Source organism: Pinus tabuliformis, chromosome Q (genome assembly GCF_031772625.1).
Source record: "Pinus tabuliformis cultivar Carrire ecotype Pingquan chromosome Q, CPIR1, whole genome shotgun sequence".
NCBI classification, from domain to species: Eukaryota; Viridiplantae; Streptophyta; class Pinopsida; order Pinales; family Pinaceae; genus Pinus; species Pinus tabuliformis.
This window is the reverse complement of record NC_142296.1, coordinates 400767819-400781664: the sequence shown is the minus strand read 5'-3', so window position 1 is coordinate 400781664 and position 13846 is coordinate 400767819.

The following is a 13846-nucleotide window of genomic DNA, read 5'->3' as shown; positions in this document are numbered from 1 at the left end:
AAACTGAGAAAAAATCAAGTTATGTAGGTTGAGAAAGATTTGATCTTTTTCAATGTCCATTCTTTTGAAAGAATTGAAGAGTACATAGTCTATTTGAAGGAACTTCAATTGAAATTAGGAAAATGAAAAAAGGATGTTCCAAAGAATCATGGTTATCTCATAGAACTGATCTTGATGAATCTAAAGACACCCTATGACGTGTAATGTTTGATGTTCCATTAAAGAGGTTCATTGATTATTGAAATGAAAAATTTCTCAAATGAAGAGAAATTTGAGGTCATGTGACATCCCCATTTGTTGAAGCGTAAAGGTTGATAGAATTACAAATAAAGAAGTGAATAATACAATTATGATAAAAAACATGGTTGCATCAACTAGACTAATTAGAAGTATGGTGTTCAAATTTTGATGAAAAGAGTTAGAAAGATGAAGCAATAACACTATTATGGGGAATTGGGAAAATGGAGAAGGCTTGTTGGTAGAAGACCAAGGACCTAAATGAGAAAGTGAAGTAGCTTGAAGGAGATGCATTTACTAGAAGATCAACCAACCTCTAGAACTAAAATTCAAGAGGCAAGATAGATAACTATACATTTTTTTATTAATACGTCTCTAACCTTGAATGCTCATATTTCTCATAGTGAATGGGTAGTCGACTCTCATTCCAACCATCGTATGGATAAAAATGTTTTCCTTTTACTCATTAAAAGAAGTTACATAAAATATTAGAGAATATTTGGGGTATTATAAAAAAATATATAGTTGATGAGTTGTAATTTAGAAACCAATATAATTTTGAGAAACTAGGTCAATGAATTTTTATTAAATGTGGTTCACGAACACCAGACATCAATGGCTGCTACATCCATGGAAACAATCATGGGCAAATCCACCCTAAGGGATCACTTTAAATCCTGCTAGCTTATTGGACTAGCCTAAACCCAAGAGCATTGAGGAGAATTGGCCTCATGACCTCCCATTAGCGAGCTACTTATACGACGGGACTCGAATAATTGAGCTAACCCTTGGGGCTAGATTAGGTCAATGATAATCGTTAAAGATTGAACTATAAAAGTCAAAGATAATTATGTGCCATATTTTTATTTGGCGATAACTATTTGGATATAAACGTCAACTTGGTTAATATTTTAGTAAGAACATCTTGAGACATGATAAATATCCTTGAAATAGTAAATATAGAATATTTAATGCTTCTAAAAATAAATCTTAGATTAATTCAAATCATAATGCATTCACTTCGAAATATGATAAAAAAAAAGGTCCTAAGTAGTCTAAATTCTATGTTTAAAACTTTTTTTAGCACATTTTTTTCCCTAAAGAATTTTGAAAAAATTATTAGAATTGCATATTTTAATTGTTGAAATTGAAAAAGTAAATGTTTCACAAAACTAAATATATTAAAAGTATATTAAAATGTTAAATCTATTTAAACATTAAAAAAATATCATTTAAATTATAAAAATTGGTCACTTCATCCACAATAACATAATTCTATTACACTTATGGTTAACCTAAAAACAAATTAAAAACATAGAAGATTCAAACTTGTCCTTATTAATTATTTTAAAAGAAAAATACATATAATAATTATTTACATAATATATAAATATATAAACAATGAGTTAAATACTTTAAAAACCATTATTTAAATATAATATTATTACATTAATAGGTATCTATGGTTTTTATAATATAGATTTTATGATTTAAAAAATAATTAAGTGGAGGGTTTGGATTTAATATTAAGTGAATATTCTTCATCGTCCACCAAAATATATAGCCTGGATTACATTGGAAACTTAATCTTGAGCATTTTCTTTTCTTTTGTTTTCCTTTATCATTTTAATATATCATGGTTTCAACTTCATGACTAAGTGTCCTCTTTCTCCAGCTAACTAGTGGAAAAATCATTCTCCATTTCCTCTATCGATAGAGAGATATAACATAGTGGGAATCTCACTAAGTATTTCAAAATTGTTGCAGTATTGATTTCAATTTGGTTAGATTATATTCAATCAAGGTTTATTGTAGGTTTGATTTCAATTTGGTTTACTACAGTATCAATTTCTATCTGGGTTAGTGCAGACTCATTTTTATTCAATCAAGGTTCACTGTAAGCCTAATTTCAATTGAGGTTTGATTTCATAGGCATAATTTTTCGAAATGTAAATATATTCCTAATTTTTAATAAAGTGGCGATAATTATGAATACATGTCATGACAATCTACATGCAGCTTGAGTTCCCCATCATGATGTGAATTTTCTATAAAATATTTAGGACCCTTCCAAGTTTTCTTCGCTTTTTCTATGTTTCATACTTACTTTGAACTCATTTATGAGTTGTATTTTTCCTTGAACCATATACTCATTTAATCTCTGATTTATTATGCAAAATTTCAAAAATTATAATGGAAAACACTTCTTTTAAATCTGTATTTAATTTAAGGTCTCTTGAGCTAATAATGTTAGATGTGGGGTGCTGCCCATATGTAGGTAAATCCAAATTTGGATCAATCCAAGTCTAATGTTATTTAAGAAATTTAGATCCCAAATCTTATTGTTTGCATTAAAATCCATATGCATTTCAAACAATTTTTAGTTTAGTTGAGAAGAATACCTAGTTATTTTTATCTAGATCTAGATAGAGTTGAATAATTTAATATTAATTCCGCCGAAAACCAAAATACCGGATGTTGTTATTTCAATATTTTTTTTTTATTACCTTTAGTATTATGTGATTTGTTTTTATAAATTTTGATGTATCATTTTGATGATATGTCATTTTTTTATATATTATTCCATGGGGCACTCATTTATTGAATGTTTATGATGTGACTAGTGATTTGTATTGATGATATATCATGATGGGTCCAGCCCACCTTGACACACCACACACGGTCTTTAACGCGTGAATAAAGAGAAATTAATGATGATCAGCAGATTAGGTGTAAGGTGGATTCACCGGCGGTTGATTGTAATGATGTGGATTTGGTCCTTGGAACCCGCACTTGTGATTGGTACTTTTTGCTTCAGTTGTTGGACAAGTGTCCTCCCTTGGAATTCTCGAGCCCGCCTTGGTATGGGTGATCAAACCCTAGCATGAGTCATTTGCGTGCACATTCATTTAGTTTGTAAGCTCTGCGTTCTTGGTAGGCTGTGGTGGTTTCTGTGTGAGGTTCTGCTATTATGTGCTCTAGTTCAGGGTTTTGACCTGAAAGTTTCCTTCCTCCATCCGGTATGAATGTTGTTATCACTGTAATTTCGATCTCTGCTTTATCTGCACTTGTTCTGGTATTTTACTATGTGTTTGTGGCTCGTTGGTTAACGTCTCTGTGCCTTCTTAGTATACGGTGTCAATGCTGGTGGTTCTTATGGTCATTGAGATTTTCTTCTGGCTGGAACTTTTCCAGGTAACAAACATTGGGTTCCTAGTCATCTTTCCTCGGGTTCGAGCAAAATGTGGTTGCAGTTCTCTTCGGCTCCTTCAACGTTGCAAGGGTAAGTTTACTGGTTCCATGCTATCAACAATTACCTTTTTTCCCTCAGTCGACTAATGTCTTTTCTCCTTCGCGAGCAGGGTGACTTTATCGAACTGCCAAGACCGCAGCTCGCCTCCATCAGGTAAATTTTGGAACCGGTTCTTATTGTTCTATGTACTCTCGCCTTATTTCGCTGTTCAGTCCTCACGAAACTTGATGTATGGCTGTTGTTGCAGGTATGATGACCTGGAGGGTTTCTGATGAAAATGAGAAATTGGGGGTTGCCCAAAATCCCAATTCCTTTAAAAACTCGATCCTGGACTTGTGGGTTATGGCCCACTAAGTCCCGTCGGAAGCGATTTAAAACATAGATATTGTTTATGCGGATCTGTATTAACATTTGAGTCGTCCTCATAATCTATTAAAACAGCGTTCCATACATATGACAGCACCTCCGATCTGATGATCTGATCGTTCACGATCCTTTTCCTTTGGTTTCCCCAAGCCATTCTCCACGCGGCAACACAAGAGACTCTCAAAACGAACAACGACAATGGCTTTCATACAAACTTATCTGCTTACACCAACAACGAACAACGATGATGGCTTCTATACAGACTTATCTAATATTCTTTTTCAGCGATCGATTCGCCTCGGCAGCGTAAACCGAATAAAGATTTAATAATTAAAGACACCACGACGTGACATGCACACCAGCATAATATATGAAACCTTACACAACACCTCTGCATCTGGTTCATGGTCGTATGTCGTGATATGAACATCCTTTGGCCGATCCGGTTGCGTTCCTCTATATATTCAGGTTTTAAACTACGACACTACCACTCCATACGATGATATTCATAATACTCAGAACAATCACATATAATAATTAAACAAGCTCACAACATGGAATGAATGAAATTATAAAACACACATGTACGCAACAACACTAAACCCAGGTTTACATATTAAACAACACGTTTACAAAATTAAGGCATTTCAGCCTTAAGAACGAGCTCACGCTCGGTTACATCTTGCCACTCGCAAATTACCTCACAAAACAGATATCTCACACCCTATCACACTACACATATATATACAAGAAGTGTTAGATTGAAAGCATCGATCCTATCCTTGTTTTTCTGCATGCATGACAGATAAGTATCATTTATCCGCTTTAAAGCTGCTTTAAATCTGCTTTATCCGCTTTAAATCTAATTTTCTGCTTTAAGGCAGACTTTCCTCTGTTCTGATCCTTTGGTCCACGTTTGCTTGCTTTGGTGCTGGTGCTCCCGCATCATACTCCCGAGGCACAAAAATTTATGACCTCCTGGTCATATGCTTCTCCTGGTCTTCGTAATATCTTTAACTTGTGAGCTGCAATCTACCTCTGCAACAACAGTCCTCCCTGTTGCCTCTTACCTCACCAAGCTCTCCTCTAGACTTGGTCTTTTGGTAAATGCTCTAGGCTATTTCAATCTTCTCACCTTCCTCTGCTGCTACCTACACAAAATATAAGGACCATACCTATTCACACTTTATCAAGAACTGTACCTCCTTCCGCAGAATCTTTTCTCGCTCTGATACCAACTGATGAAAATGAGAAATTGGGGGTTGCCCAAAATCCCAAATTCCTTTAAAAACTCGATCCTGGACCTATGGGTTATGGCCCACTAAGTCCCGTCGAAAGCGATTTAAAACATAGATATTGTTTATGCGGATCTGTATTAACATTTGAGTCGTCCTCATAATCTATTAAAACAACGTTCCATACATATGACAGCACCTCCGATCTGATGATCTGATCGTTCACGATCCTTTTCCTTTGGTTTCCCCGAGCCATTCTCCACGCGGCAACACAAGAGACTCTCAAAACGAACAACGACAATGGCTTTCATACAAACTTATCTGCTTACACCAACAACGAACAACGATGATGGCTTCTATACAGACTTATCTAATATTCTTTGTCAGCGATCGATTCACCGCGGTAGCGTAAACCGAATAAAGCTTTAATAATTAAAGACACCACGACGTGACATGCACACCAGCATAATATATGAAACCTTACACAACACCTCTGCGTCTGGTTCATGGTCGTATGTCATGATATGAACATCCTTTGGCCGATCCGGTTGCGTTCCTCTATATATTCAGGTTTTAAACTACGACACTACGACTCCATACGATGATATTCATAATACTCAGAACAATCACATATAATAATTAAACAAGCTCACAACACGGAATGAATGAAATTATAAAACACACATGTACGCAACAACACTAAACCCAGGTTTATATATTAAACAACACGGTTACAAAATTAAGGCATTTCAGCCTTAAGAACGAGCTCACGCTCGGCTACATCTTGCCACTCACAAATTACCTCACAGAACAGATATCTCACACCCTATCACACTACACATATATATACAAGAAGTGTTAGATTGAAAGCATCGATCCTATCCTTGTTTTTTTGCATGCATGACAGATAAGTATCCTTTATCCGCTTTAAAGCCGCTTTAAATCTGCTTTATCCGCTTTAAATCTAATTTTCTGCTTTAAGGCAGACTTTCCTCTATTCTGATCCTCTGGTCCACGTTTGCTTGCTTTGGTGCTGGTGCTCCCACATTAGTTTCAGAACCTGGCTATTCGAAACTTTGGCTAGACCCAGGTAGTGTCGTTCCTTGTTCCCCTTGTTGTTCACATTCAATGCCTTAAGTTTGGGGTCACTGTAATCTCTGTTTCAGAATTTTGTCAAGCCATCGACTATATGAAGTCTCGGCTGTAGGCTTGCATAACTGTTTTTTCTATTTGTTAGCTGTAGGGTTTCTAAGCCTGCACTTTAAAGTGTCCTGAATTTGTAATAAATTTTTGGCACAAAGTGTATAATTGTTTGAACAGGGTTTTGGAACAATGCATGACTGAACAAAGGTTTTTCCCGTACTTATTTTATAAATGAAAATTATGAATTTTACTCTTCAGGCGTACCTGGGTACTCTGCTTGGTTTCCTATTTGTCAATGCTTGCACCTTGTTTGTAGATTTGCTGCTCGAGGTTCGACGTTCATATGCTTGTTGATTTGGGTCCGTGGGTCTTGTCTCTGCAACACGTTCGGGAATTGTTTTTGCAACTGTCTGGTTTCGTATGCTTGTCTGGACCAACGTAACTCAAAATACATGCATGTAAATATACCTGTAGGATAGAATAAAGACAAACCTGTATTGTGAATGGAAATCAATGTAATGTCATATAAATAATTTAAACAGCTATAGGACGCTGGAGAGGAATGTCTGTGTGCACAGAAAATATATTTCTTTATTCACTTCTCAAAAAGTCGAACCCCCAATTGTGTTATGTTCCTCTTTTAAAAATGATCTTCAAGAACTGTTTCTTTGGAACTATTTTGTTTTTCCAACTGCTGTTGGTTACATCCTGTTTAGTTACATCCGTTTAGTTCCGGAACTGTTATTGTCTTACAATATTATTACGAAAGTAAAACTAGTTGCTTGTAACAATTATCCTAATTAATTCTAATTCTTGACCTTCCTATTTACTGTTCGTTTATTAAATTAGACAACATAAACAAATAAAAGTAAAATAAAAACAACCACATTGTTCACTCAACAAATTACTCCTCTGTCCTCTTAAGAGACCAAACAACCTTTCCTTTTTGTCTTAACCTGTCAGCCAGATGCTCTTGCATCATATCATGAGAGGGATTTTATACAAATATGAAATAAGGCATGAAGAACACTCATTAAATTCCCCTAGATGCTCAAATGCTTGGATTGTCTTTTCATCAAGTAACTACATCTAGATCTAGAAATTAACTTAGAAAAACTTGTTTGGAAATACCAAATGCCCAAATCTCAGATTTCATGCAGGGAATATACATTTTTCAAGCTTTTGTAATGCACTGGATGCCAAATACTACATTATATCTACTCTTTACCCAGATCCAAAAGGATGACTCATGTGCACTCATGTAGTATCCCATATGCCTAGTTACCATATGCAAGTCACTTTGAAATTTGCATCAAGTTAAACATTGCATGACTTTAATGAAATGTATTATTATTATTATTATCCAATTTGAAGGTCACGACCAAGCCAGACACCAAATTGGTGTATGATACCCCCTTGTTTGTGGGACAAAGGACCTACCTCCGTGCAACGATTTGACTACTAAATATACAAAGGCATACATACTCTACCCCCTTTGGGCTTGAACCTGTGACCTCTTAGGAGGAAACACATCCTCTTAACCATTAGGCCCACTGAACCTATATTGTAAGGTCAATCTCGAGGTTGTCATCCAAGTTAGAAATTTAAACCTACATGACAATATGAAAGCCTCAATTCTCATTAATGACAAGTATAGCCTAACCTGAAAAATGAGATCACATGTTTTATATATAATTAAGTATGTAATTAAAACTAAAATAATACTAAACTTCATTTAACTACACTATAGGTCCTTATTACACACAAAATAGACCATACTAACAAGTCATTTTAAATTATTTATTTTCACTTCAACAGACTAATGTGATATAAATCACCACCACTGCAAAAAGTAAAAGTGACGAGTCACCTCTCAAACCAACTTTGCATTTTTCATGCAACCCAACGAATTCAGATCATATTTTATGGGGGTTAAAGTGACTTTAATTATATCTCTAACCATTTTCATCATGATGGTTGTAAAAACTTTGTTTGAGGTTTGACTCTCAAAGCTAATTATATATTAATTATTTGTTACATTGTGTAGATTTATATAAGTATAGAAATCATCTTGAAGACTAAAAGCATGGATAATAAGAAAGGATAAAGGAAGATTGGGGCATATATTCATTGGTCAATAAAGAAGAACACATTAAATATACTAAATGAAACACAATTATGTGTGTAGTAAATTTATTTATTTATACAATGAGAAAATATTATAATAGAAAACCAAAACTTATATGATTATTATAAATAAAATAGCAATTTTCTCAAAAAAAAAAAAATTCACTAAATTATGAAGATTATTATAACAAAAATTCTAGGAAGTTGAATGAGAGAATTGAGTGATAGATTGGTATAAAAGTAATTCTTTCAATGACGAGGGGCTTGGAAAAGCCGGTATTGTAGATTATATATTATTATTGGTGAGATAATAATTTGGTAGGCTATATATTTTTTTTTTGTAGAAATTGATTGTGTAAAATTTGTAATTGTTCAAATTAAATTTCTAGAAATTGTTTAATTTAATATTTCATTTTGATGAATGAAATTATTTTCTGCTTCAACAATTTTTACAATTGAATGGTATTACATACAAGAATATAAAGAATATTGTTTTTGAATAATTATTTATTCAAAAATATAAGGATATATATTTTTATTTTACTAATTACTAAATATTGTGAATTGTTTTGTATCATCTCGTAATCAATTTTTATTTGTATTTGATACTTATATAGACTTGTTCCCACATGAATGTTTAATTGGGAGGATGGATCTGTGGTGTGAATGTCTGAGGCCACCGAAGGGTCGCAGTCAGGGTTAGGGTTTTTTTTTGGACGATTTTTCCCATCCTTTTCACCCACTTGTAGCTTGTTGCAGGATACTCCATTGTATGAAGTTTGTGTGTGGTTTACTATTTTTACAACTTATTCATAGGGGCTCTAGTCAATACATTATCTATCTCCCTCGTTAGTCTGTTAGTGACCGCTCCTCGTTGGTGGAAAGAATCTCTTGGGCTGTATCTGGTTATATGAGGATGAGTGTTAGAGTCAATGGAGGAAGACATTGTGGATTATTTTGCGGACCCTTATGACATAATGTCTATCTGACAAGAACCACCACATCAGACCCAAGGCTTGGACATGTTTATGTCATCTAGCTCCCTAGACACTGGGATTTATTCCTCGCTTATCAATTAGGGAGGAGAATTCTAGGTTCCATATTCTCTTGGCCCTATATCGACGAGTCTAGAGTATGACTGCAGCATTGTTTGAGGATTTCTGCATTGGTGGAGAACATGTGGCCTAGCTCAAAGGAGAAGGGGGATGACACGGTCACGACTTCTGTCGAAGCACTAGATTTTTCCCAAAATTGCTTCTACCCTATTAGCCCCATTGCTCACACTACAATCCTAGGGCCTCTCACTTATTTGACTGGTGCTATAAAGGTCTGCATCATCTGGAAAGAAGGGTTTTCTGAAGGGTCTACTATCTCTCGGGGCTATTGGAAAGCTTTTCTTTTCTAATTTTCCTTCTAATGTGGAGGTGCCCCACCCTAGTTCAGGGTTTTCTCATAATGCAAGATTATTATTAGAGGGTTTGTTGTTTTATGGGGCTTTTGTGTGGGTGGGGAGTGAACTCAACAAAGTTTCGGTGGGTGCCTTTACCCCTCTGGCAGATGTACCCTCCAGTGGTATCGATGTTGGTATAGCCACTCAGAAGAAAGGGAAGAAAATGAAGAGTACCAAGGTCAAGGAATGGGAGAGGGTTTTGATATTGGGTGACAGTCTTCAGTTTGACGAAATCGTGGATGTTACAAATAGGGTGCTTTTTGGTTGGGTCTGTGGTTGGAGTTACACAGCCTCACAATTACATATATGGGATCAAGAATTTTGGGGTTAGGAGATGGAGATTCTGCCTGAAATATCCACCATGTCTAGAGGCTGGCTTGCACTCAAATTCTGCAAGGTGGAGCAAGCAGGTTTGGTCCTTTCTAGGTACTATAATATCGAGATGGACCCCATATATTTTAATCCATGGACTCCATTGTTTGACCCAAAGAGGGAGTAACTAGGGGCTCAACCAATTTGGTTCAGGCTAACGGAGTTGCCATTACACATGTGGTTAGAAGATATATTACAGTGCATTGGGGATGATCTAGGGCCCTTCCTGGATTTTGATTGAGGATATTTAGAGACTGGAAAAATATCATATGAAGGAGTTGATCCAAATTTAAATAGGAACACAACAAATTATAGATATAACCATAAATACAAAGATGCAGTAGAAATAACACTTCATTTCATTAATATCAAATACTAAGATATGCTTACAAACAAAATGGAAATACGACTAGCTTGGGCGATGGTAGCTTATCTTTGAGAAGAGATGTGGTGGCTACATGCCTCTAAAATATGTTAAAATGAGGCTAAATGGCCTATTTATTATTGAAAAACATGAGAAAACCCTAAACAACCAAAACCCTAACCCCAAGAGATGTAACACCAAGAGTTTCTGGGCCATGTTGGGGTTAGTTGGGCTGCCAACTTCCCGGGGTCATAACTTGGTCATATTATCTCCATTTGGAAAATATGATACCTTGTTGGAAAGGTCTCTTCGAGTACTACAGGTTTTGTCATGGGCCCTTGCCCACCATTATAGGTCTGCATTGAACCCTAAAAAAAGGTAGTTTAGGGGGTCAAAACTGCTTCAAAAGTTCAGGACCCAAAAAACTACTAAAAATAGTAAATGCTGAAATAAACGAGGAAACAAAAGAAGCTAACTGGAGATCTAGGTGGGATAGGTGGGTGGCCACCAATATCCACCTGGATCATTCCTCCCCCCTTACGAAGCAATGGTCCCTATTGCGTGCAAAGCCTCCATGAGGTGAGGAAACTTTTGTTGAACATGGTCCCTGGTGAGACACTTGCCTTGTTGCAGGAGTTGGCCAGATTTGACAACCCAATATAGTTGGATCTTTTGTTGGCGAGTGTTCTTGACTTGTGTGTCCATAATCTGATCAGTTGTGGCCTATTCCATGCATTCTGGGTTTAAATCTGTTGGTGTGAGTTGTTTTGCAATGTCTAATGTTTCCAACAATGGTGGGAAGTATGATCGAAGGTTGACCACATTGAACACTAGGTGCAGGCCAAGGAATGGCGGAATGCTGAGCTCAAAAGCATTGTCTCCCATAGCCTTGGTAATGGTGTAAGGAATGTTAGCTCTGCTACATGTTGCCATCATTCAAGGAGCCGAAGTAAGGTCGGTCCTCAGTTTTTCTCAGAAGAGGCCTATACCGGTTATCCTCACCTTCCCCTTCACCTCACTCATTCTCTTTGCACCTTCATTTCCCGGGCTTCTTGTTAAAAATTACATAAAAGAACTTTTGCTTTTAAGCCCAAACGCTAAGCTTAAAACCTCATGACATCGCTCCCACATGACCCTGCGCCTCCTTAAGCCATCGTCGCCTTTTGATCATAGCCGTCGATCACCGCATCTCGATCCAACGGTTCCTCGCCGCGTTCAACAAAAACCTGCTCGATTGAACTTCCATTGTCCGATCACCTCCGCCACGATCGGACGACGATCGCTCCTCCTGCATCCGCAAACCAACCGCGCGATGAAAAGCGTTTTCCCGCCCCTCTGCTGCCACGTGTCACCCTCCGAGTGGTATTGCACATCGTTGTACGTTTACCACCCATCGTCTGTAAGTGGTGCGAGTGACACCGCTTACCACTCAAGTGCGCTCTTCCCAACCGATAAACTCCTTGCACCTTCGACACCCGATGACCGTTGGATCTATCTGCCCGAGATCCAATGACCTGCGTTCATCCCGCTCCCATATCTCCCGATACCCTCTGCAAAGAAACCTTTGCCGTCGATCTGCCCAATCTAACGGCCAATCTTCCTCCTCCATTCGTCCCGACTATCCACGTCCTGGAACTGTCCCATGCGCCCGAAGGACGAAGGTGGCCAGTTGCCTGTACTCAGCGAAGTAGCTCCTCAACAACTGCATTCATCAGGGATGATGGCTGAAAAGAAAAGGACAAGCCTCGAGCAGATAAATGCATTTAACAGTTATGGAATTTCATCCATACGACACTCCACCTACCCGAGAAGGACAACAGAGCTTCCGAGAAGATCTAATTCATCCCTTGAAGCAGGCAAATTGCACCAGAGACTCCATCAGGCAGTTAAAGCAGTTGGTGGTCAATTATGACCCCTCATACCTAGAATGGCCTAGTGCTTTTGTAATGAAACTCTATATATACCCAAAAACGAGATGCAATCAAGGTTGATGGTTTTTGTTTTGATGTAAGGTTCAACCTCTGGAGACTGTAACTGCTTTGATACTTGCACGTCTCGTCTTCATTTTCAGCTAATACAAGCTTCTTTTGTTGTTAATTGCTCACTTTCCATTTCTATTCTGTTCTAGGCTATGCCTGATATGCAGTATTCATGAAATCCTGATGTTTATCATTAGAGGAGCTGTCATCCTACCTTTGTGGTTAAATCTTGCATGTATCATTGAATGTGTTAATCAGGTTTCTTTTAACCTAGTGACAGAGAGTTGTCATCCTGTCTGTATACTAGGGAATTAGATTTGCAGACCTTTTTACTAGTTGCAGCCAGCCATCACAGGGTCCTGTGCATCTGCTGGTGTGGTCAGTATTCTCCATATTCACCCAATCCTTAAACTGTGAGTAATTGGTGGTCTAAATCCTTGTAGTCTGAGGGTGTTCACGCATGTCTGGAGTTAAGCAAAGTAGGAGTGGTTATCTGGCTTGAACAAGCATCATTCCTTCCATTCATCCATTTCCAACATTGAGTTGAGTTTGTAATGTTCCCGAGCATCTCCAAGCTACAACCTAGGAGAGTTTCTTGGGGTGACAACATTAATTGGCGCCATTTCCAGGGAGAGGAGATTGAAGCTCAGCTTCCCTGAGAGAACGACACAGTTCCATGCTTTGATGATAGACAAAGTCTGGATACATTTCTGGTTGTAATCATCTATCTGGCGACTCTACTGGAGGAACAACCTAGTGGCGACTCCACATTACAGTTCTGGCTCAGTTTGTGAGGCATACTCAGAGACATCCTCAAAAATCACCAGCTGATCTAGTGCCTGACCCTGAGAAGATCGTTAAGCAGAAGAAAACATCACAGAAAGGAGCATCAGGATCAAGTAAGCCTAAGAAATCTTATGTGTCTCTGCAGGAGAAGATCATAGCTGAAAATGTACATTTTGAAGATATAGAGCCTAGTATTAATAGTGAATAAATACCCTTAGAGATTCATAAAGCTCCTTGTTAATTTAGTTCCCCTTTGGATCTTAGTCCAAAGAAAGCCTCCCATACAGTTCATAATATTCCTTTGTGTCTGTCATCTATTTCATTACTTCCTACCATTCAATCTGCGAGTATCCTTCCACCTATCCCAGTCATGGTAGGTCAGCAAGCTCCCACGAAGATGGAAAAAATCATAGCTGCTAGGTATGGACCCCTGGTCTTGCCTGTTCCTTTGAATGCTATGCCTGCAGGAGAATATCAGAAATATATGCCCAAATTCACTGGTACAGAGGGAGTAACAACTGAAGAACACCTTGA